Source organism: Theropithecus gelada, chromosome 3 (assembly GCF_003255815.1).
Source record: "Theropithecus gelada isolate Dixy chromosome 3, Tgel_1.0, whole genome shotgun sequence".
Taxonomy (NCBI): Eukaryota; Metazoa; Chordata; class Mammalia; order Primates; family Cercopithecidae; genus Theropithecus; species Theropithecus gelada.
In genome coordinates, this window is record NC_037670.1 from 145994774 (window position 1) to 146020865 (window position 26092).

The following is a 26092-nucleotide window of genomic DNA, read 5'->3' on the forward strand; positions in this document are numbered from 1 at the left end:
TCTTCCAACGTCTTCAATCTATGGATGAAGACAGGAGCCCCAGTGAAACAGTCAATGGGGTAGTATGCTCCTAGGTTAAACCTCATACCTGGCTCTTTATTTTATATCTGAAAGAGCTCCATGTGTTTTCTACCCTTTAAGAAAGATGTGTACGAAGTATTCTAACATTTACTTTTATAATTGGAACTATTTTAGTATGTAATTTTTACAGAAGGAAGGAATTGATATTTTGAAAAATGCCCACCATGGGCATGGGATTGGGTTAGGCACTTTACAAATATTATCTCATTTAATTCACAAAACAATGCCATGAAGTTGATAGTGCTGCCAATATTTTACAGATGATAAAATAGGTTCAGATAACTTATGTAACTTGCCTGTACAGAGCTGGGCAGGTCTGTCAGACTTTAAAGTAAATGCTCTTTCTATTAAATGACACTGTTCCCTTTATAGACCTCAATTCTGTAAAGAATAATTATAATAAGGGCTTCATTTCCTCATTGTTCTGAGGATAATGTGGATTGGCTGGAAATGTTTCTAAAGTATGTGACTTGCAGTTGAGTTATATGTTCCAAGTAGATTTACATATAAAAATATTACGAGCTTTGGCTGGGTGCGATGTCTCATGCTTGTAATCCCAGCACTTTGGGAGGTTGACGGGGGTGGATCACAAGGTCAGGTGTTCAAGACCAGCCTGACCAACATGGTGAAACCCCATTATCGGGGGAACCAGTCCCCAATATTTCAACATAGCTTATTTCTATTTTCCCTAGGCTGATCTGAGAAATAAAGACAAAGAGTACAAAGAGAGGAATTTTACTGCTGGGCCTCCAGGGGTAACATCACATATCGGTAGGTCCATCATGTCCCCTGAGCTGCAAAACCAGCAAGTTTTTATTTGGGATTTTAAAAGGGGAGGGGGTGTACAAACAGGGAGTAGGTCACAAAGATCACATGCTTCAAAGGGCAATAAAGATCACAAGGCAAAGGCAAAATTAGAATTATTGATGAGGGTCTATATCTCGCTGTGCACATATTGTCCTGATAAATATCTTAACAGAAAACAGGGTTCGAGAGCAGAGAACCGGTCTGACCAAAATTTACCAGGTTGGAATTTCCCAATCCTAGTAAGCCTGAGGGGTACGGCAGGAGACCAGGGTGTATTTCAGTTCTTATCTCAACTGCATAAGACAGACACTCCTGGAGCAGTCGTTTATAGACCTCCCCCTAGGAATGCATTCTCTCCCCAGGGTATTCCTTGCTGGGAAAAGAATTCAGTGATCTCTCTCTTACTTGCGCATTCATTTATAGGCTCTCGGCAAGAAGAAAAATATGACTCTATTCTGGCTGACCCCTCAGACAGTCAGATCTTATGGTTATCTTCCCTTGTTCCCCGAAAATCACTGTTATTCTGTTCTTTTTCAAGGTGCACTGATTTCATATTGTTCAAACACACATGTTTTACAATCAATTGGGACAATAGTGGTCCTGAGGTGATGTACATTCTCAGCTTACAAAGATAACAGGATTAAGAGATTAAAGTAAGACAGGCATAAGAAATTATAAGAGTATTATTAGTGAAGTGATAAATGTTCATGAAATCTTCACAATTTATGTTCAGAGATTGCAGTAAAGACAGGTGTAAGAAATTATAAAAGTTTTAATTTTGGGAACTGATAAATGTCCATGAAATCTTCACAATTTATGTTCTTCTGCCATGGTTCCAGCTGGTCCCTCCATTCAGGGTCCCTGACTTCCTGCAACACCCATCTCTAATAAAATTCCAAAAATCAGCCGGGCGTGGTGGTGCGCGCCTGTAATCCCAGCTACTCAGGTGGCTGAGACAGGAGAATCACTTGAATCTGGGAGGCAGAGGTTGCAGTGAACTGAGACTATGCCACTGCACTCAAGCCTGGGTGACAGAGGAAGACTGCATCTCAAAAAAAAAAAAACAAAAAAAACCAAAAACAGAACAAAAAAAATTTATGAGCTTTGCCTTCTCAAAAATAAGTTTTTGTTTATTTATTTATTTTTTTTCTAGACAGGGTCTCACTCTGTCACCCAGGTTTGAGTACAGTGACATGATCACAGCTCACTGCAGCCTTCACTCAGGTAGCTGGGATTATAGGCACACACCACCATGCCCGACTAAATTTTTTGTATTATTAATTTTTTTGTAGAGATGAAGTCTACTTACATGCCTAGGCTGAAAAATCAGTTCTCTCAAGGGGCAGCATGGCATTGAGATTAAGAAATTGAGTTCCAAGGTGATACTGCAAGAGTTGATAGTAGTAGTTCCACCACTTACTTTGTGACTTTGGGAAAGTTACTTAACTCTGTGCTTCAGCTTTCTCAACTTTAAGACAGACCTAATAATAAGACAGAACTTAACAACCTTAGTGTTGTTACGATTAAAATATGTATTTTGTCAAAAACCATAAATCTAGCACATAGAGTGTTTACTATGGGTTGGATATTGCTCTTAGTGCTTTCCCTATAATAACTTGTTTATTACAAAGACTTTGTGAAGCAGACTTTATTACTATTTCCATCTTGCAGATGATTAAACCAATGAACAGAGAGATTGAGTAATTTGCTCAAGGTCACCTCTCTATTAAAACCAAATAATCTGGCTTTGGAGTTTATGACCTTAACCACTATGCTAAACTGCTTCTCAAGCACCTAGCAGAGTGCTTGGCATGGAGTTCATGTTCTATATAAGTTAATTCTAATATATAGTTTCAAAAAATTCTTCCATTGACCTGGGTTCTTTAAACTGTGTTAAATGCTGCTGGGCACTGCGTTCACACCTACGAAGGTAATTCAGTGCTACTCAAGAATAAATTGCTGAAGGCATTTACTAAAAGCAAAAAGCTCCAGTGAAAGACTTTTGGAAGTATCTACTTAAAAGATTTTACTTATTTGATGTCATATTGTCTTTTAATTTTTTTTTTTTTTTTGAGATAGAGTCTTGCTCAGTTGCCCAGGCTGGAGTGCAGTGGCACAATCTCTTGACTCACTGCAATCTTCGCCTCCCAGGTTCAAGCTTTTCTCCTGCCTTAGCCTCCTGAATAGCTGGGATTATAGTCACTTGCCACCATGCCCAGCTAATTTTTGTATTTTTAGTAGAGATGGGGTTTAACCATGTTGGCCAGGCTGGTCTCGAACTTCTGACCTCAAGTGATACACCCACCTTGGTCTCCCATAGTGCTGGGATTATAGGCATAAGCCACCATGTCAGGCTGTCTATATTTTGAACAGTTCTTCTATCAGTTACACTGCTGTGGAAAAGCTGTGGTGTCCCGAGAAAGAAAGTGTGAGTAATCACCATCTATGTTATAACCTTTTTTTGAAATAGAAAGCAATCTTCAAAATGTCATTTATTTCCCCTTAGGATTCTATTGCTCACATTTTCAGGCATGCAGTGGAGATGGTTCTCCAACATAACACGGATTATTTATTTATATCAAACTGATGCAGTCAATGTCTATCTAATTCATCACTGTATCACCAACACCTAGGGAAGAACCAGCAAATATTAGACACTTAATTAGTATATGTAGACTTTTTGGTTTCTAAACTGTCTTTACCATGAAGTCAAAAGGTAAACTAACACAGGCATATCCTAAAGTCAGTGGTTCTCAAAGTGTGGTACCGAGAACAGCATTGATAACTCTTGGTAACATATTATTATAGAAATGCAAATTTCCAATGCCCATCTCAGACCTATGAAATAAGAAACTTCAGGTTGGAAGCCAGCAATCAATGTTTTAAAAGTTTTCTAGGTAAATTGTATGCACATTAAAGTTAGAGAACCTCTGCTATAGATTATACCAAAGCATCTCTGGAATATACACACACACACACACACACACACACAAATATACACATACACATATATACATATGTGCACACACATATAAAAAATCTTCTATAACTAAGTCGTGAAAAATAAGTCTGTCATTTAGTGCTTTTCCTAATTAATCTTTAAACAGGAGCAGTATTTTCACATCTTGCAGTAAGTCAACTCATGAGGAAGAACTTAAAATAAAGGTGGTTCCCAGATTCCTGGGCAGTCACAAACCAATTTATTCAGTCTCTGTAGGGTGGAGTTGGTGTAGCTGCATATTTAATAACAGTTTTGGAGTTTCTTATGCAAAATTGATTTATGAGAGCCCTAGTCTAAGATGAACTATACTCAGAGGAGTTTCTGTGTGGATTAACTTTGCATTGTTTAAGTCACAGGAAGAAACTGGGTCTCTTTATCTTAAAGCCTGTTTGATAGGCCATTTGGGGCCACCTCTGTCTTTTTCCTCATAGTATTATGCTATACTACATAAAAGCCATTTTATTTTTGGAATCCCCAGCTTCTCTGACCCACCCTTTGTAACCAGTTACCTAATTTCAGGTCTCTAAGTAGTCACTGTTTTATTAACCTGTAGTCAAGCAAACTATAGTAATAAATGGGCTGGGTGCAGACTCATGCCTGTAATCACAGCACTTTGGGAGGCTGAGGTGAGGAGGTCAGGAGTTAGAGACCAGCCTGACCAACATGGTGAAACCCTATCTCTACTAAAAGTAAATACATAAATACAAGATTAGCCAGGCCTGGTGGCACATGCCTGTAATCTCAGCTACTCGAAGGCTAAGGGAGGAGAATTGCTTTAACCCAGGAGGCAGAGTTTGCAGTGAGCAAGATCATGCCACTGCACTCCAGCCTGGGCAACAGAATTAGACTCTGTCTCAAAACAAACAAACAAACAAAAACAGAAGACAAATGAAGCATGGTCATGGAAATTCCAAAGAATACCTCACTGGTTGTGTCATATACAAGAAAATTTTGAAGTATCTCCACAACTAAGACACTGGCTTCTTATCAAGTGTGTTAACCATGTCTTAGTCGCTTAGTTGTTTGGAGAAGGCAAAAAACTTATTTCAAGAACGCTAAAGGAAATCTTGCAGCCAAACTTGCGGACAAGGGAAGCAACTATTTAATTATAAGGACACAAAACAAGCCTTATATAAAATAAAGTTCTGTAAGGGATGTTGACAGCCTGACATTGTTTGGTTTCAACAGCACTACAACCTTTTTTTTTTTTTTTGGAGATGGAGTCTCGGTCTGTCGCCCAGGCTGGAATGCAGTGGCAAAATCTTGGCTCACTGCAAGCTCCACCTCCCGGGTTCATGCCATTCTCCTGCCTCAGCCTCCTGAGTAGCTGGGACTACAGGTGCCCGCCACCATGCCCAGCTAATTTTTTTTTTGTATTTTTATAGAGATGGGGTTTCACCACGTTAGCCAGGATGGTCTCCATCTCCTGACCTCGTGATCCGCCCGCCTTGGCCTCCCAAAGTGCTGGGATTACAGGCGTGAGACACCGCGCCCGGCCGAATGGCACTGCAATCTTAATTGTGAGAGTCAAATGGGCTGCAGCATACTGTTCTGAAAATGTGTGACAATGAAGAAATGTAAACAAGAATAACTGACTTCTCGTTCTGGAATAAGAATTAAGTACATTTTATAGTTTGTGATAAAATACTCCCAATAAGAAATCAGTGGATATGGGTAGGGACCTATAACTGATAAATTGGAAATAGAAACCAGACAAGATGGAGTAGGGCCCTCCTCTTCCCAAGTATGGAAATAAAGGAAAATCTTCAGTTCTTTCAAGGGAAATTCCAGGCACCTAGCTATCCTTATGAAGTAAATGAGTAACTTGGTTAGCAAGAAGGTAATAGTAGCTTCAAACAATAGCCAAGGGAATGAGAATCATGAGATGTTCTCTACAGAAGCTAAAGATAACCTCTTAGTATATATCCCTGAATTTTTTTTTAGAAACCCACTAGCAGACCGGGCACAGCGGCTCATTCCTGTAATCCCAGCACTTTGGGAGGCCTAGGAGGGGGGAACACTTGAGGTCAGGCATTCGACACCAGCCTGGCCAACATGGAGAAACCCCATCTCTACTAAAAATGCAAAAATTAGCTGGGCATTGTGGCAGACACCTGCAATGCCAGCTACTCAGGAGGCTGAGGCAGGAAAATTACTTGAACTTGGGAGGCACAGGTTGCAATGAGCCTAGAGATCATGCCACTGCACTCCAGCCCGGGCAACAGAGAGAAAGAGAGATAGTCTATCTCAAAAAAAAGAAAAAAAAAAATTAAAAAGCAATGTGCCATCAGATAAGTAAAAATCTTCTTTTTTTTTTTTTTTTTTTCCTGAGACAGAGTCTCACTCTGTAGCCCAGGCTGGAGTGCAGTGATGCAATCTCAGCTCACTGCAAGCTCCACCTCCCAGGTTCACGCCATTCTCCTGCCTCAACCTCCTGAGTAGCTGGGACTACAGGTGCCTGCCACCACACCTGGCTTATTTTTTGTATTGTTAGTAGAGACGGGTTTCATCGTGTTAGCCAGGATGGTCTCCATCTCCTGACCTCGCGATTCGCCTGCCTCGGCCTCCCAAAATGTAAAATCTTTTAAGTAGATATTTCCAAAAGCCTTTCACTGGAGCTTTTTGCCTTCAGCAAATGGCACTGCACTCCAGACCTGGTGACAAAGTGATAGTCTGTCTAAAAATACAAGAAGAAACCCGCTGGCAGGTAGACCTCAGATAAGGGAGAATTTGAGGACTGAACTCCAACTCCAGTTCTTAGTTCTGAAGTTATTCCTGAAGGGCCTAGAAGTTGTGCGTAGGAGCCAGACCTAACACATCTTTCTGCTGACCCCAAATTTTAAAACAAAGCTCTTCCCTAACCAATTGCATAATCAGAACATCTTTAAATCTGTTTAAGGCTTGTAAGCCCCTACTTTAAGATAGCTCACCTTTTTAGACCAAACCAACGTATAACCTCCTTGTATTATTTATGATTTTGCCTGTAACTTCTGCTTTCCTGAATTTACCCTTGACTTTAAAAAATATTTGCTAGCAAGCCATCAGAGAGGTCGGGTCTTAAGCATGAAGTGCCTGATTCTTTTGTTGCTTGGCACCCTGCAAAATAAACCCCCTCCTTTCTCCCACTGCAAACCTCGGTGTGGGTATTTGGCCTTATGGTGCCAGGCAGCTGGACCCCAATTCAGTTGAGTAACATGAGGAAGGGTGAATCATGCCCAGCAGTAGTAGATAATGATATAGGAGTTAAGAAGAAATCACTTAGGCAGATAGTAAAGGTATGGGAGTCCTCGGTAAGGCCTTGCTTTTTAATGAAAAGCAGCCCCAAATCATCTAACAAAGAAAGAGCAGCCTATAAAGTCGAGCTGCAGACATAGACAAGCAAGCTGGGAGCTTGCAGGGGTGAATGCTGACAGGAACTAGGAACTAGACATGTTCAAAATGGCAGCACCATCTTCCCTTCTCTGCCAGCCATGTGTATAGTAAAGAACAGACAAGATGGCACCGACCAAGGAGAATTCATTTGCATAATAGGATTAGGGTGGGGCCACCAGCCTTCTCCAGGCACTATGTAAACGTCATACCTGATTGAACCAATCTGTGAACCCTATGAAAATCAGACACCACCTCCTCAAACTGGACTATATAATCCAGTGCATTTGTTACCAGCCGGTCCTTTTCACTCAGAGATCCCTTTCCCTATAGAGAACTGTTTATCTTTCTTTTCTCTTCTGCCTATTAAACCGCTGCTCCTAAACTACTCCTGTGTGTCTGTGTCCTAAATTTTTGTGGCACACGATGATGAACCGCAGCGTATATACCCCAGGCAACGTAGCCACTTCAATAATGAACACTGTTCTCTCCAGGGAAAAAGAAAGGAATGAGTATTCAGGTGCGTCAGGTCTTGGATCTAGGAAGTAAGACTTTCTTTCACCAACTTGGAAAGCAAAGCTGTATAATATAGACAGCCTGGTGCAGGGACCCAAAGATTCTTGTTGGTGAGTGTGAATGGAGAGGAGGCAAGAGTCCAAGGAACTCAGTGCCTGATGTGAGCCTAGAAACCTGTGCTTACAAGCAGTGCTGATAAGGAGAAATCTTGATGAGAAAGCAGCAGTGGATGGTGGTGTGGGTGTCTGGCTGGGGTTAAGTGGAGCTGAGTGGCTGTGTGCACCTTTATAAGCAAAATAAAATATGTTTCTTCTTCTCATGATAAAAAGTTTCCAGCTGTAGAGGCCTTTGAACCAGAGCAACTCCATCTTTAATAGGGACTGGGTAAAATAAGGTCAAGACCTCCTGGGCTGCATTGCCAGATGGCTAGGCACTCTAAGTCACAGGATGAGATAGGAGGTCGGCACAAGATACAGATTATAACGACCTTGCTGATAAAACAGGTTGCAGTAAAGAAGCTGGTCAAAACCCACCAAAACCAAGATGGCAACAAAAGTGACCTCTGGCCCTCCTCACTACTACACTCCCACCAGTGCCATGACAGTTTACAAATGCCACAGCAATGTAAGGAAGTTACCCTAGATGATCTAAAAAGGGGATGCATAAACAGTCCACCCCTGGTTTAGCATATAATCAAGAAATAACCATAAAAATGGGCAACACGCAGCCCTCCTATGAAATAGCCATTCTTTTATTCCATTACTTTCTTAACAAACTTACTTTCACTTTATGGATTCACCTAAAATTCTTTCTTGTGTGAGAACCCTCTCTTGAGACGTGGACCTGGACCCCTTTTTGGTAACACGGGTACTCAGGGCCCCACTTCTTTTCTTGGTCTCAGTGTGGACTTCACACTTCACAGCATCAAACTATGGCAGCCAATACTGATTGCTCTCCTGGGCAGTAGGAGCACAGGGGTTGTAGTTATACCTGGCTTCAATCCCCCCAGGTCCACTGGATGTTTATCTAAATGCAGTCCTTACAAACAAGGTTCTTTTAAATGAAACTCTAGTAGACCCTTCTCCTTTAGGCTAAAACTGTTCCACCAGGCAGTCTCCTGATGCCAGGAGCTGATGACTCACTCTCTGCTTCCTGGTTCCTGTGTCCATAAATTCCTTGAATTAGCTAAAGAATGCAGTCCAGGCAAATTCTAGTTTCTTACTGAGACACTTGACTGAATATCTCCTTTACCCTCATTTCTTTTTCTGCTTCTTTCACTCTTATCATTTTCCTAAATTTATATTTTCTATTCCTACACTTTATAAATTGCTTTTCTCTGTGTAAATACATATTTCAAACATTTTCAGAACCTACCAAATATTACACATAGGCTTCTGGGGGTGCTACAGCCCATTTGACTCTCACAATTAAGACTGTGGTGCTGTTCAAACCAAACAATATCAGGTTGTTAACATCCCTTATATGGTTAACACACTTGATTAGGAGTCAGTGTCTTAATTGTGGAAATAATTCAAAATTTTCTTGTATATGACACAACCAGTGAGGTGTTCTTTGGAATCTCCATGACCATGTTTCAGGAAGTACGAACTTTGCTGCTAGCATGTTGGTCCACAAATCATTATGTAAATAACAGATGCAACCAATCATGATCAGTGACCTTCATGTCACCTCTTTAAATGTCTGTCAGTGATTGGTCACCGCACATGTGTTATTCAGTCCACTCACAGAAAGCAAAACAAGGAGTTGTGTTGCCTCCTGGTTTCCCAGCAGTAGAGAGATACTGTTGGCAAAGCAGTTTAACTTTTAAAGCATGACTAGTGTTACCCTCATTCTCCTGGTGACTTTAGAATGTGAAAATTTGCTTTTTAGCACGGACACAACTACATTATCCAGCCAATGGGCCAAGGGAGTTGTTTTAACTTTTAAAGGCTCATTTCTTGAAGACAGGCTGTTGATACTACAGCTGGAAATCATGCAACTTCTTTAACTGATTTTTTGGAGAAATGTGGCATAAAGCATGCGATTGAAAACATTTAAGCATTATGGCAGGAAGGTGTTAGAACAAATGCTGGGTGCCACAAGGAAGAACCACCACTTAGACAAAAAGTTTTCTCAGCAAGGCAATTTACTTCTGTGAGGTGTGCTGCCTGCATCAGTCACGATCACAAGAGCACGCTGAACAAAAAAGAGAAGGGGTTTTTATCCCTAATGCAGTTCCTGTCCCTGTGTCCTTCCCTTATTGGCTAGGGTTGGACTGCACAATCTAAACTGATCCGGATTGGCTAAGACTTAAATTTTTCTAAATAGGGTAAACATGCGATGTGTAAGAGGAGGAAAGGGTAGGAGTGGTCCGTCTGGTAGAATATAAGACATGTCTGGATATGTCTGAGCATGTCAGGGTGCAACTAGAGCAGGAGACTAGTTGTTCACAGGCTGGAAACAAGAGAGTGCAAGGAGGTTGGGCTTTTGAACAAAGGACAAGAACATTATACAATTAAACCTTTTGAAGAGGAATTTATCATTGCTAACAATTTCTCCCTTTGCCTTTTGACAATTCTTCCTCTTCAAAATTTTTTAGCATGATTTGGCTTTGCTACTCTTCTTGATCATTTAGGAACAAGAGCTTATCTGACTATGGAGGAGGAGGGATAGGGGAGGGTTTTGTGAGAGCTGTTTCTGTAAGTCTTGACATTAACCCATGGATACAGGGTATGATGCAGCATCCTACAAAAATGAGTACACTTATGGCAATTGCAAGAGGTTGATATTGCGGACATAAGCCCTTTCTCTTTACCGAACCACATTTCCATGAGACTCATGAAGGGGTCAGTTATTCTGAAATTTTTGGCTAACTCATTTGATAAGGAGGTAAGCATTGTAAGGCCTTTGTAATTCTTCCATTGGGGGCTGTGTTGTTAGGGATAAAAGTACAGCATTGGACTCCAATCACGACACAGACCATTTTCTGCTAACATCATGTCAAGGGTTATTCTATTTTCCCAGACCATTTGGCTGGTGGGGCCCAATTTTTTAACTATTCCGTTGATTGTGTCTCTTGTGTAATTGACAAACTGCTATTGATTATAATACATGTAATTTATCCAGTTTACAATTTTGTTTATAGTTGATCACCAGAACAGTGCAGATTCAAATCCTGCAGCTATTTGATTTTGAGCTTTAAATTCATCTGGTATCCCTCATGGGACCCCAATAGCATCCATATAAATGTGAGGATCAAAAGACCATGAGAGGCACTTCTTTTTGTCTGATTCTCCTTCTTGTTATGTTGATGGAATGCCAGTGTGAAAGGGATGGCCAATTGGACCACAGCACAAGTGCCGCTCCAGTTACTTGGCAGAGTATCCAAGAGTAGTACACAACAATACCACCATACATCTTCTTGGGAATAAACAAGGGCAGTCTGACTGGTAAGCTCTTGGAAAGGCTTGGTTTCACTGTACTTTTTCAGGTCTCCAAGGGACGATAATCTTTCCCCCTGCCATGAGAGACACAAGGAAAAATTAACATCAGAAGCTGGAGGCCAGATGGCCCTCAGTGGCTGACGCATAGAGCACTTAACTAGAGTCTTGCACGCCTCATTGCCCCAGGCTGTGGGGTTTTGAAAGAGACTCACCATGCAGCTCATGTCCAGTCGGTCAGAACACAATCCAAGTGGGAAGGGGACTATGTGGGCCTCTGGCCTGCCTGCTGCACAAGTTTGTTTAACGTGCGAACAGAATATTTAATCCGTGCCAGTCAGGCATTCGCATCTTGGAATTTCATTTCAATGGCTAAAGTTTGTTTTAAATCTTTAACTTCTACAATGTCTACTGCAGTTTCATCACTGGGTATGGAAAGAACAACTACATGATTGGGAGAAGGTTTAGAAGGAGGAGAAAGGGAAGGTGGTGGAGGAGCAATGACGTAGATCTCAAAGGATCCCATAGGGTCTATTCCAAGAATATCAGCTCCTAGGCCATAGAAGCGACCTACAGTGGGGTTAGTGTCGGTAAAGGTGGGTACAGTGGTAGAGATTTGCACATGGTTACATTGTTGGAGTTGACAATTAGAGGGAGTAGTCTTTCTGGTAAAGTGGATGTAAGGTTTTAGGTTAGTGCAACCTCCTCCTGGGGAGGTCCAGCCTTGATACTTGGTAGTCCAGACCACATCTCCCCAACCAAAAAAGAACTTCCACTGACTACCTTGTGCTCTTTGGTGTAAGAGTCACTCTTCTAGGCACTTTCATTTATCCTGGAAGGACAAAGGTACTTTTCTGAAGAGGCTAGCTTTCTTTGGCTTTGAAGATCTCCACAGAACATAGCAAGACAAGCATCAAAGGTAATGGTTTCAGGTGAACTAGACCTAGTTATATTAATAATAAGGGGCGAGGTAGCTGGGGAGAAGAGGAAAAGGAGGAAGAGACAGATTAAACTTTTCTTTTTAACATTACTCTGGTTGGGGTGGGTCCTGGAATGGTGGTCCATGACTCTGGAGAGGGTGATGCCTTTTCGACTCGGGTGTGATGGGTCCATCCCTTCTCAGCAGCTCGAACTGCCATTACAGTTGTCAGGAGCACTAGATAAGGTCCTTCCCAAGTGGGCTTCAGCTTTCTCTCTTTCAAGCTCTTGACAAGGACTTGATCTCCAGGTTAGTGTAAGGACTGGGGACAACAGGGTAAGTAGTTTGACCTATTTGATTAACAGCCCTGAGATCCTGTACTAGCTGGTATGACCTGTCTGACTTCTTTACAGGCAAAATAAGGAGATATACAGGGCTCAAGAAGTCCATCGTGGATAAGACTTTCAGCTATGGGTTTTAAACCTATTCTTGCTTTTAGAGGACTAGGGTATTGCTTTGTTTTTACTATTTCCCCAGGGGTTTTTAATTTGATCTTAACTGGAGGAACTTTTAATTTTCCCCAATTTCCTTCTTTTGACCGGATATCAGGATGGATACAGTCTTCATCTATGGTGGTGAGTCAGTTTAGGGACGTAAGAAATTTTACCTGGTTAACATAGAGTCCTAAGCCTAATTTTAGCATTAAATCCCTCCCTAATAAGTTTGTTCCTGTCTCTGGAATTAACAGGAATTTAGTATTAGTGGAGCGATTCTGATATTTGACCTTTGTTTCTTCTAAGATTTTTGCTCGAAATCCTTCTTTTACTCCTAAGATTAGAAGTTCTTCTTGTGAACAAGTTACACTAGATGGGGAATAACAACAGACAGAGGAGCAAGTTGCCCCTGAGTAGATTAAAAAGGTAATAAATTCAGATTTAAGTCCCACCTCTAAATTTATGGAGGGCTCTGGGTGGGATCCAAAATAAAAGAGACAAAGCACCTGACCCCCCTATTCTTCCTCAAAGGCCATGAGTGACCTTACTTTCCTTTGCCCATTTGAGGCATTATCTTTTGAAGTGACCTATTTTCTCACATTTGAAACGCCTATTTTGCCCTTTTTCCCTTTTTCATTCCTTGACCCTCTGGTTTGATCCCTTTGTTTCCCATGTAGGGTCTAACAGCCAGATACTTAGAAGATTTACGAGCTCTATTTTCCTGGGCTTTCTGCGGAAGAGTTCTCTGTTGCATGGCAGAAAACATAATTCTTGCTTTTTGCCTTTGCTTTTCCTTGTCCCTCTGTACATATACTTTTTGGGCCTCTCTTAAAAGCTCTTCTGTGGGATGGTCTTTCCAATTTTCTATCTTTTGCAATTTTTTTTTATAATGTCCAGCCAACTATTAGTAACAAAATGGAACTTTAACATCCCTTGTCCAAAGGGATCGTCTAAGTCTAATCTAGCATATTTCCTCATTTGCTCCTTAAGCCTTTCTAAGAATTCCATAGGTCCTTCATCCTTTCCCTGTTGTATGTTAAAAGCTTTGGTAATAGTTTGAGTTAGAGGAACTGATTCCTGAATCCCTTTAACTATTATATCTGTGAGATCCCTTACATCTCCTTGATGGACTGCATTATTGTTATCCCATTGAGGATCTTGGGCCAGGAACTTTTGTTCAGCTGCAGAGACGTTATGAGCCAGGTGGGGGTTGGGAGGTGTTCACATTCCCAAGCCATCATAGCAGCCCTGTGGATCATGCTTCTTTCCTCTCCCCAAAAGTGGATGCTTAAGATGGACATCAACTCAGCCCAAGTATGTAACTTGGGTCCCAGAAATTGATCGCTTTGATCTGCCATGCCATAGGGATCATCTAAGAGTGGTCTATGCTCCCTTTTTAGGTTTCTAACTTTTGAGCTGGTTAAATGGGCATTCACAAAGCCAATGCCCCCTCCTCCTAGAGGCACTTCCCTTAAGGAAAAAAGGTTGGTGGTCAATCCTCTGGAGGTAGAGGGGAAAGGGAAGTTTTGAACATCCTTCTTACATTGTTCTATCTCATGTTGAAGCCTTCCCAAGGGAGGGTATTCAGGCTGGGGATAACTCCAAGAGTCAGGGATATGAGGTGGAGAACAGAGTGAGCTGGGTAAGGACTAGGGGCAGCAGCATTTTCTTGAAGGGGAGGGAGGTTAGAGATGGCAGTGGTGGGAGCAGATGCTGTTGGAGGAAGGTGGTATAAAGGGTCCCATGTGCTAATGGACTGTTACAGATTAGGGATCTTAATTTCCTCAGGGGAAGCAGTTCCTTGTTTGTCTTTCGTAGTTCTTAAGGAATACAAAAGAAGAGACCTCTGCTGCCAACACAAGGCATAGTCTAGTTCCTCCTGGGAGATAGGACCTTTGTTACTGACATATTCTATTAAAAGTTGACAAATCCAATCCTCACTAGACCTAAACTTGGGCCAGAAGACTGAGGGTTTGAGGACAGGTTTTTTAGTCCAAATAAAACAGTAATATCTTATCATTTGCTACTTTTTTTTTTTTATGTTTCGTTCTTTCATTATCCTTCCAATATTTTAACATGAGACCTAGAGGGCTATCTGAGGGGATTATATTGTCTGTCTTTTCCTTTTTATCCCCCATCTTACTTGAGGTATTTCCCATCCTGGAAGTTTTTAGGTGTTTCCCTGAGTGTCCCAAGTGTGTGGGGCTCAACCTCTCTTACTAGAGATTTCTTGCTGCCTTGGCTCTAGAGGCTCATCCTCTGCCCCTACTGGAAGTTTCTTGCACTTTGCTCTAGAGGTTCAGCCCATCCTGCTGGAAGTTTCTTGCACTCTTATGCTTTCACTTTTTCTGTCTCTGACCGCTTCCGCAGAGGGAATTTAGGTCCCTCTTAACATTGGTGGGTTGGTAGAAACTCCCGACAGGCTAGCTACCATAAGCCTTATGAGGTGACCATGGAACCACAGATCAGGACTCCACACTCACTTAGCACTCAATTGTGCATCTCATTCACACACTTTCAACCTCCAGAATGTCCTGACCACCAAGGAAATACTTCATCGCCCCTGCAGTTTTTCTTACCTTGGTCTGTGCATAGAGTTACCTGGTCACCATGGTGTTTGTAGGCCTTTTCTTCCCACGTTGCTGAGGGTCTGTGTTTATTTGTCATGCTGGGTGGGTCTCAATTCCTTACCCCTAAGGCCACCACAATGAGGCAGTGGGACACATCTCTCCATGAGAGGTGATCAGAGACACTTCCCTAGAGGAGAATGGGAATCCCAGACGAGCCCCAAGCTTGTTGAAAACAAATGCTCGGTGCCACAAGAAAGAACCAGCACTTATACAGAATTTTTCTCAGCAAGGCAATTTGCTTCTGCAGAAGGGTGCTGCCTGTGTCAGTCACAATCACAAGAGCATACTGAACAAAGGAGAGAAGTGATTTTTATCCCTAACGCAGTTCCTATCCCTGTGTCCTTCCCTTGTCTAGGGTTGGACCGTCCATTGTAAACTGATCCCAACTGGCTAAGACTTAAACTTTTCTAAATAGGGTAAATGCGCAGTCTGTAAGAGGAGGAGGAGGTAAGAGTGGTCCATCTGCTAGAATACAAGGCATGTCTGGACATGTCTGGGCATGTCAGGGCGCAACTAGAGCGAAAGAGTTGTTTGCAAGCTGGAAACAAAGAGTACAAGGAGGTTGGGCTTTTGAACAAAGGGCAAGAACATTATACAATTAAACCTTTTGAAGAGGAATTTATCATTCCTAACAAAGAAAACCTGGGTAATACCTATGTAGCATACAGCACTGTGCAAGTAACTTTGCAAGATACAAATTAAACATAAATGGAGTTAAAATAGCTCACTGTAGAGAGGTAACCCTGTGAAAGAAATAAAAATATTTCACCCCAAAATATAGTTTTGTTTGTTTCTTTGTTTTTTTGTGACGTAGTCCTGCTGTGTCGCCAGACTAGAGTGCAGTGGCACAATCTCGGCTCACTGCAACCTCCGCCTCCCGGGTTTAAGCAATTCTCCTGCTTCAGCCTCCCGAGTAACTGGGACTACAGGCACACGCCACCATGCCCAACTAATTTTTGTATGTTCAGTAGAGATGGGGTTTCACCATGTTAGCCAGGATGGTCTCGATCTCTTGACCTAGTGATTCACCTGCTTTGGCCTCCCAAAGTGCTGGTATTACATGCATGAGCCACTGTGCCCAGTTCAAAATATAATTTTTAAAGATATTTTGAGATGGCTGTTCAGATGGCCTGCAAACAGAAGTACCCCTGCAAAGCTGTCTCTTAATGGGGACGTTTGCATTTGTAGAGAATGTGCATTGATGCAGCCAGATTTTCTCTGAAGCTTTCCCTTGTCTAGACCTAGGAAAGATGAACCTAGAGTCTGACACCTTTAAAGGTCTGAAAAAACATTACCATCTATTCTCTCTGAGGGTTTCTAGCTCTGAGATTTCACCTATATAACAAGACCCCCTTTGCTAGCCAGCCTTCCTCGTCTCCCCACTTCCATAACTGGTCTTGCCAATGTGATGGGATTTACCACCATAATCTGTTGTTGGCCATGCTCTGAGCCCCTACGAGGGTTTAGGGTAATCACTCTGTGGTTGTCCCCCATGTGCACATTAATGCATTTGTATGCCTTTTCTCCAATTAATCTGCCTTTTGTCAGTTGATTTTCCAGCAAACGATCAGAGGGTGAAGGGGAAATGTTCCCTGGGCTCCTACACCTGCCACAGCTGTAGAAGCTCTAGATAGACAGCCAGAGGTACTCAGTAAAGGTGACTTCATCAGCATAAATGAGCAAAGTGGTTGTGATGAAAAGAATGAAGAATTAAAAGAATTCTTAGAAATGTCATGACATTGAAAGCACAAAGCATACAATACTGGAAGCTAATTTAAACTTGAAAAGGAGAGTGACAATTCGCCGAGGTGTAAAAGATGTTTCCTCCCTATTTTAAGTTTCACAATGAGAAGAAAGTAAGCGCTGATCAAACTATTCTTGATACATGTTTTACAAAGAAATAAAGCATTTTAATTTTCAAGTTTCTGCTGTTTTTGATTATACTGTACTAAATAAATGTTAGTTTTACTATTTTTTGACATACCTGTACATTCATAACAGACAGTAAGAAGTTTTAAATATTTCAACAAAAAGTTTGAAAGGTTATGCACAGACATAATTTTTTGGCACAATTATTAAGACTGCTTTGCCTGGATTTGGTTTGCACAGTCATTTTCATGGTTCCTCAGAATGTGCAAAGGGAACATTGTCATATATATCACATATATAATATTTGAATGTGGAGATAAATTGAGTCATTTACTTAACAGATATTTATTTAGCACTGACTCTTTACCAAGAACTGGGGATATATGGTGACCAAATAACAGTATCAAATATTATGAACAAATTTAAAATATGTCTAGTGATTTTCAGAGCTATAAAGAAAAGTAAATCTAACCAATGGGATAGAGTTTAGGGTAGGGGGATGGTATATTCTTTTTCTGTATTGTGGTCCCTGACAGCCTGTCTGTAAATTGACAGTGGACATAGAAATGCAGATAGCTGGCGGAAGAGAATTCCAGAGAAAGGAAATACTAAGCATGGTATTGTTCTCTATTATTATTCATGATTCTACACAATGTTTTTCTTGGTAGCTCAGGAGCCAGATCTTGGTGAAGTATTGAAAAATAATCATAAGGCTGTTACTATATTTAGGAACCCACAGAATGCTCAGCATATGATGATCCCTAAATAGTTGTGCTTCCAGACCAGTGGAATAGTGCATGGATTCATTTTCTGCCTTACAATTTCTTTAAAAACATATTAATTCAAATTCTGCTTGGTTTCCCAGTACATAATTAGGCAGAGGCAATTCAGTTGAGAAAGCACTGTTTCTACTACTCAAACATTATCTCTCAGATGCCAAACATGTTATGGTTAACAACTCTCACATCTTTAAACAATCTTCTATTGAAGTTTATATATGTTTCAACTTTTGTGAGGCATATTATTGATGCATAGGTCTGAATTAGCTCTACCTTCTCTTTACTCATTTCCACAACCAGGCCATGAACTTTGATTTTTTTTTTTTTCTCTGCTAATTGGCAATTGCTTTAAGGAGAAAAATATTAAATAGTTGGTAAAGTGGAAATTAAATACATGTTACATATTTGTGGTCAAACTCCAGAAACAACTGGAAGAAAAACAAAGGTGTATTTACTGGTTAAATCTTCAAAGAGTCTCTGAAGGAGATACTACTATTATGCTTACTTTGCAGATGAAGACCAGACTCAGAGAGCTAATAACTGGTAGATCTGGGATTTGAACCCAGACAGTGGGACTCCAGATCCTGTACTCTTAATCACTGCCTTAATCACTGAACTGGATTGAATCAAAGGGTCCCGTTGTCTGAGAAAATAGTTTGCCATATACACTTCATCTTCCCTATAGTTGTTGTGCAAGCATCATTTTGCTCCATCCAAGGTTCACTCAAGCAGAATGCTGAAAAAGATCAAAGCTCTATATCCAGCTTAATAGTTTTAGAAAAAGAAAAGGCAGATTGAATCAACTTAAAGAAGAAATGTACTCATAAAAACATGGCTATTTCTGCGGTACAACATAGCAACTATTAGAAAGTTTAAGAGAACTCAAGGGTTATTCTTGTTATGCATACACACATTAATATAAATGAAAGCTCTCTGAGTACAGTGAACAATCACTCCCTAGGCAAAGACTAGTATGAATGTTTCATGGAGCTAATGAATAGGAAGATTCTAGCTATTAGAATCAAGAAGGTTACTATATAATTCATAAAGGCTTTTAGTAATACACAAATGTCTGTTTTTTAAAAAGTGACATATACTTAGACCATCTTTATCACAGTGACTTAAATTATTAATAAAACCATAGCTTTTAAGATGGTCACCATAAAAATGAATTTCAGCACATGATGTGGGGATTGTTAAGGCAGGCTTGTATTTTGTAATTTACATGTTTGTGAAGTCTGCCTACTTGTTTTAGTTCTTTTATTTTGCTCACCAACATAACAGCTTAGCTTTTTCTTCGCAGCCGAAGCCGAGGTACACAGTAAAGCAGTTCTCAGGTACTTAAGTATAACGATGAAAGGTACTCTTCCCACTGTCCCAGTTTGCCTTCTTTGTTGAGGATATGGAAGGATGCCTCTAAGGAAGACTATACTCCTCGAGTCAGAGGAAAGTGACTCCACTTTCAAAGTTTCCAATGTAATGCATATATGTAAGATTTAAACTGTAAAATATTTCGGATGATTTGCTTTTACAGAAACATGTTTTACATAGGTGATGTTAAATGATATGGAGAATCCTACTGAGTAACCTCTGCCCTCAAGGAAGGGAAATCAAATCTATTGCATACCTTATAGGGAAGCAATAGGGCACTTTTAAATACCCCTCAGGTATTTTGGACTGTTTTGGCTGTTATAACAAAACACTATAAACTGGGTAGTTCATAAACAAAAGGAATTTATTTCTCACAGTTCTGGAGGCTGGGAAATTCAAATCAAGATTCCAGCAGGTTCAGTGTCTAGTGAGGATCCACTTTCAGTTTAATAGATGGTGTCTTCTCACTGTGTCCTTATACGGTGGAAAGAGCAACCAAGCTCCCTCATTCCTCCTTTCTAAGGGCACTAATCACATCCATGAAATGCTCCACCCTCAGGACCTAATCACCTTCCAAAGGCCCCACTTTCTAATATACTACCTTGGTGGTTAGGATTTCAACATAGACATTTCAGAGTGACACAAACATTCAAGACCATAGCATCAGGTACTATGATACTAGAAAGACACAAGAAAGGATTCTAGTTTCACTTCTCAGGATGACAAGACTTAATACATTCCTGAATATTCATTCCCTTGCTTGTAAAATGGAATGATGATATCAATCTTGTAAGATTTTTGCAAGGATTATAAATGTCTAATATGTCCTAGACTTAATAAGTTCAATATGGAACTCTTGGCCTCCCTTTCCTTAATGAAGAAAAAAAAAGATTTTCCCGGCTTTCCCCGACTTATGAAATAGCAGGATCTTTCACCCAATTTCTCAACACAGAAACGGAAGACGTATACTTGATTACTTTCTTACCCTCATGCCTACATTCAATATTTTAGCAAGTTTGAAGAATGCTCACTTCAATCTGAGTCCTAGTTATTCTCAACACAAGAACCAGAATGACATTTTAAATGCATACAATAGATCATCTCATTTCCTTGTTCAAAATCCTCCTCCAGTGATTTCTTAACTCATTTAAAGTGAAATCCAGTCTTTTCAACATAGCCTTCAAGATTCTACATGATCTGGCTCCTCTCCCTCTCTCTCGCCCTCTCTTTCTCTCTTTCCCTCTTGTGTCCAACCACTTGATCTCCTGGCCATATCTTTCTAGTCATATTGGTGGTCCTTTGTTCCTGAAATGTGCATAACTCATTCTGATCTTATGAGTGTTTGCATATGAAGCCACACCTGGCTGGCTCTGTCATGCCTCCTCACATAAGCCTTCCCTGACCATTTAGCAAAAACAGCCCCCAGCCGTTACCACATTATCTTGTTCAACTCTCCTCACAGCACTTATGTCTATATAAAATTACCACCTCCATAAGGTTCACAGAGTAGAAGCCTTGTCTATCTTGTTCATTGTCATATCCCAAAGATGCTTAATATAAGCCAATTACAATTAATCATTTAATTAACATTGGTTGAAGAAACGGACTGGATTAATGTTAACATACATAAAAATTTAGGCATACAATAGGCACACAGCAAATGTGATATACATTTAGTAATTTAAAAATGTTCAAAACTCTGAAAGACAGTACAGTATAAATTAAAAGCTATAAAAGCTGTAACAGGAATACAAACCCTCCACTTATGTGACAACCTAGTCTAAGACAGAAAAAATGGGAAGAAATTTATGGAGAAGGTGACATTCATTAGGCCTTGAAGGATTGGTGGGGGTTTCATAAGAGGAAAACGGAGGAAATAGATGCTAAAGAGCTGTAGCAGTGTGTGCAACATCAGAGGCAGAAATACTATGTTGTTCTGTGTAAGTGGAAAAGAAATTAATAGGCAGTGAGCTTCATGATGAGAAGCTTGAGAGATTATATTAGGGTCAGATCACTGGGAATATTACAGGAATTTGGTTTTGTAGAGAATAACATGAATCTGATTTTGGTCATGCATATGGAGGTGTCAAGCAAGCAGCTGGAGATTGTCTTAGTCTGTTTTCTGCTGCTATCACAGAATACTTGAGACAGGGTAATTTACAGAGAAAATAAATTTGTTTGGCTCATAGTTCTGTAGACTGGGAAGTCCTATATCAAGGAGTCAGCTTTCTGGCAAGGGCCTCATGCTGTGTTAGCTTATGGTGGAAGGCAAAAGGGCAAGAGAGCCTGAGAGAAAGAGAGGAAGGGGCCACACTCTTTTTTTTTTTTTTTTTTTTTTTTTTAGATGGAGTCTCGCTCTTGTCACCCAGGCTGGAGTGCAATGGTGCAATCCTGGCTCACTGCAACCTCTGCCTCCTGCATTGAAGCAATTGTCCTGCATCAGACTCCCGAGTAGCTGGGATTATAGGCGCTTGCCACCGCATCCTGCTAATTTTTGCATTTTTTAGTAGAGATGGGGTTTCACCATGTTGGCCAGGGTGATCTCGAACTCCTGACCTCAGGTGATCTACCCTCTTCGGACTCCCAAAGTACATACTCATCTTTTTTAGCCGGAACCCATCTATAATGGCATTACTCTATTCAGGAGGCAGAGCCCTCATGACCTAATCGCCTCTTAAAGGTACCACCTATTCACAATGTTGCACTGGGGATTGAGTTTCCAACACATGAACTTTGGGGGACACATTCTAACCACATCAGAGATTTAAGTCTGAGGCTCAGAAGTGAGGGCAGTCCTGAAATTGTAGAGGTCAGGGAAAAACTGGTAGAGGTGAGTGTTAAAGCAGGGAGATGAAGCTGGTGGAAAACTTCCTCTCACTGGGTGTGGAAAAGAAGAGGAACTCCCAAGCGTTGTGGGAAATATTACTCAGAAAGGTAGGAAGGGAATCACAGAAGCGAATTAAAGCTGAAGGTGAGAATTGAAATAAGTATGTGGTATTCAATAGAACTGCTTCTTGCCAAGAGGAAGAATGAAATGAAGAATGAGAAGAGATGGTTGACTTTGATAATAGATGACGAGAAACTTCCTTTCAATAAGGTGGGAAAAGAATTTGATATAGTTTGTAGGTGTGGCCCTGCCCAAATCTCATATGGAAGTGTAATCCCCAATGTTGGAGGTGGGACCTCGTGGGAGGTGATTGGATCATGGGCGTGAATTTCCCATGAATGGTTTAGTTCCATCCCCGTGCGTACTGTCACTGATAGTGAGTGAATTCTCATGAGATCTGGTCATTTAAAAGTGGAATCTTCCCCCTCACTCTCTTGTTTTCTTGCTCCTGTTCTGGCCATTGTAATGTGCCTGCTCCCCCTACACCTTCCACCATGATTGTAAGTTTTCTGAGGCCTCCCCAGAAACTGAGCAGATGCTAGCATCATGCTTCTTGTACAGCCTGCAGAACCACGAGCCCATTAAACCTCTTTTCTTTATAAACTACCAGTCTCAGGTATTTCTTTACAGCAATATGAGAAGCAACTAATACAGAATTGCTGTAATTGAAGTGACAAGTTGGAGGTGAAAAGTTTAGTGGTTAAGAAAAAAGGAAATGGGAAATTCACTTGAGGGTAAATATGATTTTAAAAAGTTTTTGGTTTTTAGAAGGAGAGAGGGTTGAATATATTTATAGGGCATGGGAAAGAGTCAGTGAAGGGAGATGTGAGATGGGAAATGTAAAGATGAAGAGAAGAGAGTGGAAGGACAGGATATGGGAGACAAGCAGAAGTTCTCATTCTCATCCTGAACTGGGCAAAGACATGTTTTTTGTTTTTTGAGATTTTTCCTCAGATAGTTGATAATAAAAGCATGAGTAAACACTGAGAGAGAGAGGTTGAGGTAGTGGGCAAGCAATTTGAAAGTATGCTTTTTGGAGACCTTCCCTAAGAGTAACTTGTACTGGGGTCGCCTGCTGAGGAGTAACATAGTACTTCCTTTTGAAGATTAGGAGACAAGTGGGCCAGTGGTATCGAGAGCTGGTTTGCTGTGTTAGACTTACAGTTCAGATGAAGGCTGATGTTTGTTACTTTCTTCCTGATTTCAGACAACTATATTTGCTAAAAACAGGATTTCTCCTAAGGAAGGTATTCACTTCACAGCTGTGGTACCATCTTAGTGAGAAAGATGGTATTGGAAAAGGCAATGTTACTTTTTAAGATTCCTCTAATATTTGTAATCATAAACTATCATAATATTTGGGATAGTTCTTTTGTATAATTTGACAATATGTCCAATAGTATAAGTTAATAAATACTAAAATTTCCTAAAATGCTTTCGAAGCACATTTGGCCAGGTTATACTTTAGTGGAAGGACACATGAAAAATGCTGTTAATATTTTTCATGTGGTTTCTATGTGGGTCCTCAGCTACAGTAGAAAGAAGGAAACCAGTGAGATCAATCTCAATACTGACATGCTTTTGCAGGAGTTAGAGTGAATTGTTTTGAACCAAATATTGGATACTTTCAGGTTATACTTCTCTGTTGAGTACATATAGGTACTTAGGTCTTATATGATGGAATAGGATTGTATTTTTGTGCTTTTCCCATCTATTGGATTACAGCTTTCCAAGTCAATAAAACTTAGTGCTGCCATTTCTAGGCCCTTTTCATTTCCATCCTTAACTTAAATTGTGGATTGAACTTTTTCCCCCATCAAATACATTTTGCACAAAAGCAAATCTGGCAGGGCAAAAGTGGGGAGTGAAGAATAATCTTTGGGGTAGATTGTCTTGTTTATGATCTTGGAAAAGTCACTTCCCTTAGGCCTTCTTATATGTAAAAGAAAGGAACGAGTCTCCGTGATCTCAAATTTTACTGTGAATTCTATAATTGTGTGTCTCTGCTCCACTTACCCATATAGTTACCTCTGCTGATGTTTGTTCTGTTCCACTTTCGTCCAGCAGCACTGGAAAAGAATCGAACAGGGAAGTTACTGGGCAATGATGTCAGACTAAAGTGTCTCTGCAGCTCAGAAAGCAAAGAAGACGTGCAGAGCCAGAGCTGAAGAGGCTGCTTGGGGCACATTGACCGTGTAATGTCAGTAGCACTCTACTTAATGCTTTTTTGCTTGTACAGGAAAGAAACCCTTTCAAGCTAGCTCCCATAAAGGATGGCTGTTTAAGAAACCTTAGAGAACCCTGGGAAAATATTTACAGCCGGGCTTCTTGGAGACTCTGGGAACAGAAAAGTCAGGAACCCTGTCTTTCAGGAACTGCTGTATCTTAGTCAGCTTCTTCATTTCATGGTTTCTGTCTGTGCAGCTGCTTCATTTCCTCTTCAGGCTTACTCCTCTACTGACTGCTCCCTGGCTGACTTTCTCTGTTTAGTCATCCTGAATATGGCTAACTATGTCTCCCAAGAGCCTCCCCAGCCCTGACTCCACATGACTTTTTAGGACCCTAAGCTACCCTCTGACGTCATCTCTTACAGTCTTTTAGCATAAATTTTCAAGAGTTAGCATCTGATTCATTGCTAACCAGCCAATGGCTTGGTTAGCCTTGGGTGAAGTAGTTTTCCCGGTCAAGTAAGCTTTGAGGGAGGGAGGTGAGGGGAAAAAGAAGTGGATGTCATCTGCTATGTACTGAATGACCACACTTTTGAGAGTAAAAGGAGCACTATTAATTACACCAGGAACAGATGTAAATGCAAACTGACACAGGCCAACTGGGACAACAGAACTATGAACTACTGCCTGTTCTAGGATTGAGTGGCATAGATTTTCTAGAAGAAGTGGGAGAGAGGACAAGCAATGAGACCTGTCTAATGAACTCTTTAGTCTTCCAAACACACAAACATCTTTTCCTTCATACACATACCTCCAGTTACGGCCTGTCACACAACTGCAAAAATGCTCACCCTAAACTTGGTAGGAAGAGGACAATCACAGCCAGTTCCCGTGTATCAGGGCCTTCTATCACCAGGTGATATCTATTCCTCTGCTTGTCCTCTCCTCCCCTCCAGTCTTCACCAGTATGCAGACTGTGCAATAAATGAGTGGCTCTCACAGTGGGACCCTGAGCAGCATCATCAGCATCACCAGGGAACTCATGAAAAATGCAAATTCTCAGGCCCCTCCTCCGATCTACAGAATCAGGAATTCTGGGATGGTGCTCAGCAGTCTGTGTTTTAACAACAAGCCTCTCAGATGATTCTGATCTGTGCAAAAGTCTGAGATTTACTGGAGTAAATTCTAAATTTAACCACTACTAACACACTGGAAACAGGAATAGAAGCATTTTGCCTAACAGAAACAACTTTCCCTTCAAGTTTTATGTGATTTTCTCAAAACTTTAAGAGAAGCAACCTATATTTTGTAGCTGAGAGAGAGAGAGAGAGAGAGGAGAGAGAGAGAGAGAAGAGAGAGAAAAGGGCAGTAAAAACACATCATGTACACTTAAAAAGAACAGAATCAAGTCAATTTCAACTTTTTTTTTCCTAGTTCCACTCATGAAATCTGGTGTGTCCTGCCCTTAAGTTTCCTTCTGAGAAATTCTCATATTTTTCTCATATTTTGAATAAATCAAGACTCCTTGCAAACAACTGGTCCCCAAATAAGACAACATTCAATAATCAATAGTATAAAAAGGAAGTGGGAGTTGGAGAAGAGACCTCCTATATTAAGCAGGTTTTAACAGCCTTCAGGGAAGAAGTTCAGTTTCACAATGGCCTTTTCAATCGGCACTAAGAGGCCAGGAGCTGTAAGTTACATGAGTTAGATCAGTGAGTGCCATGGGCATCAGCATGCCATCTCACTCTCTTGAAGTAA

General features: G+C 40.8%; 1 pseudogene; it reads right to left on the reverse strand.

The window, feature by feature from the left end:
* LOC112621679 overlaps positions 1-24351 on the reverse strand; it is an 81637-nt pseudogene extending 57286 nt beyond the window's left edge.
* Positions 24352-26092: the final 1741 nt, after the last annotated feature.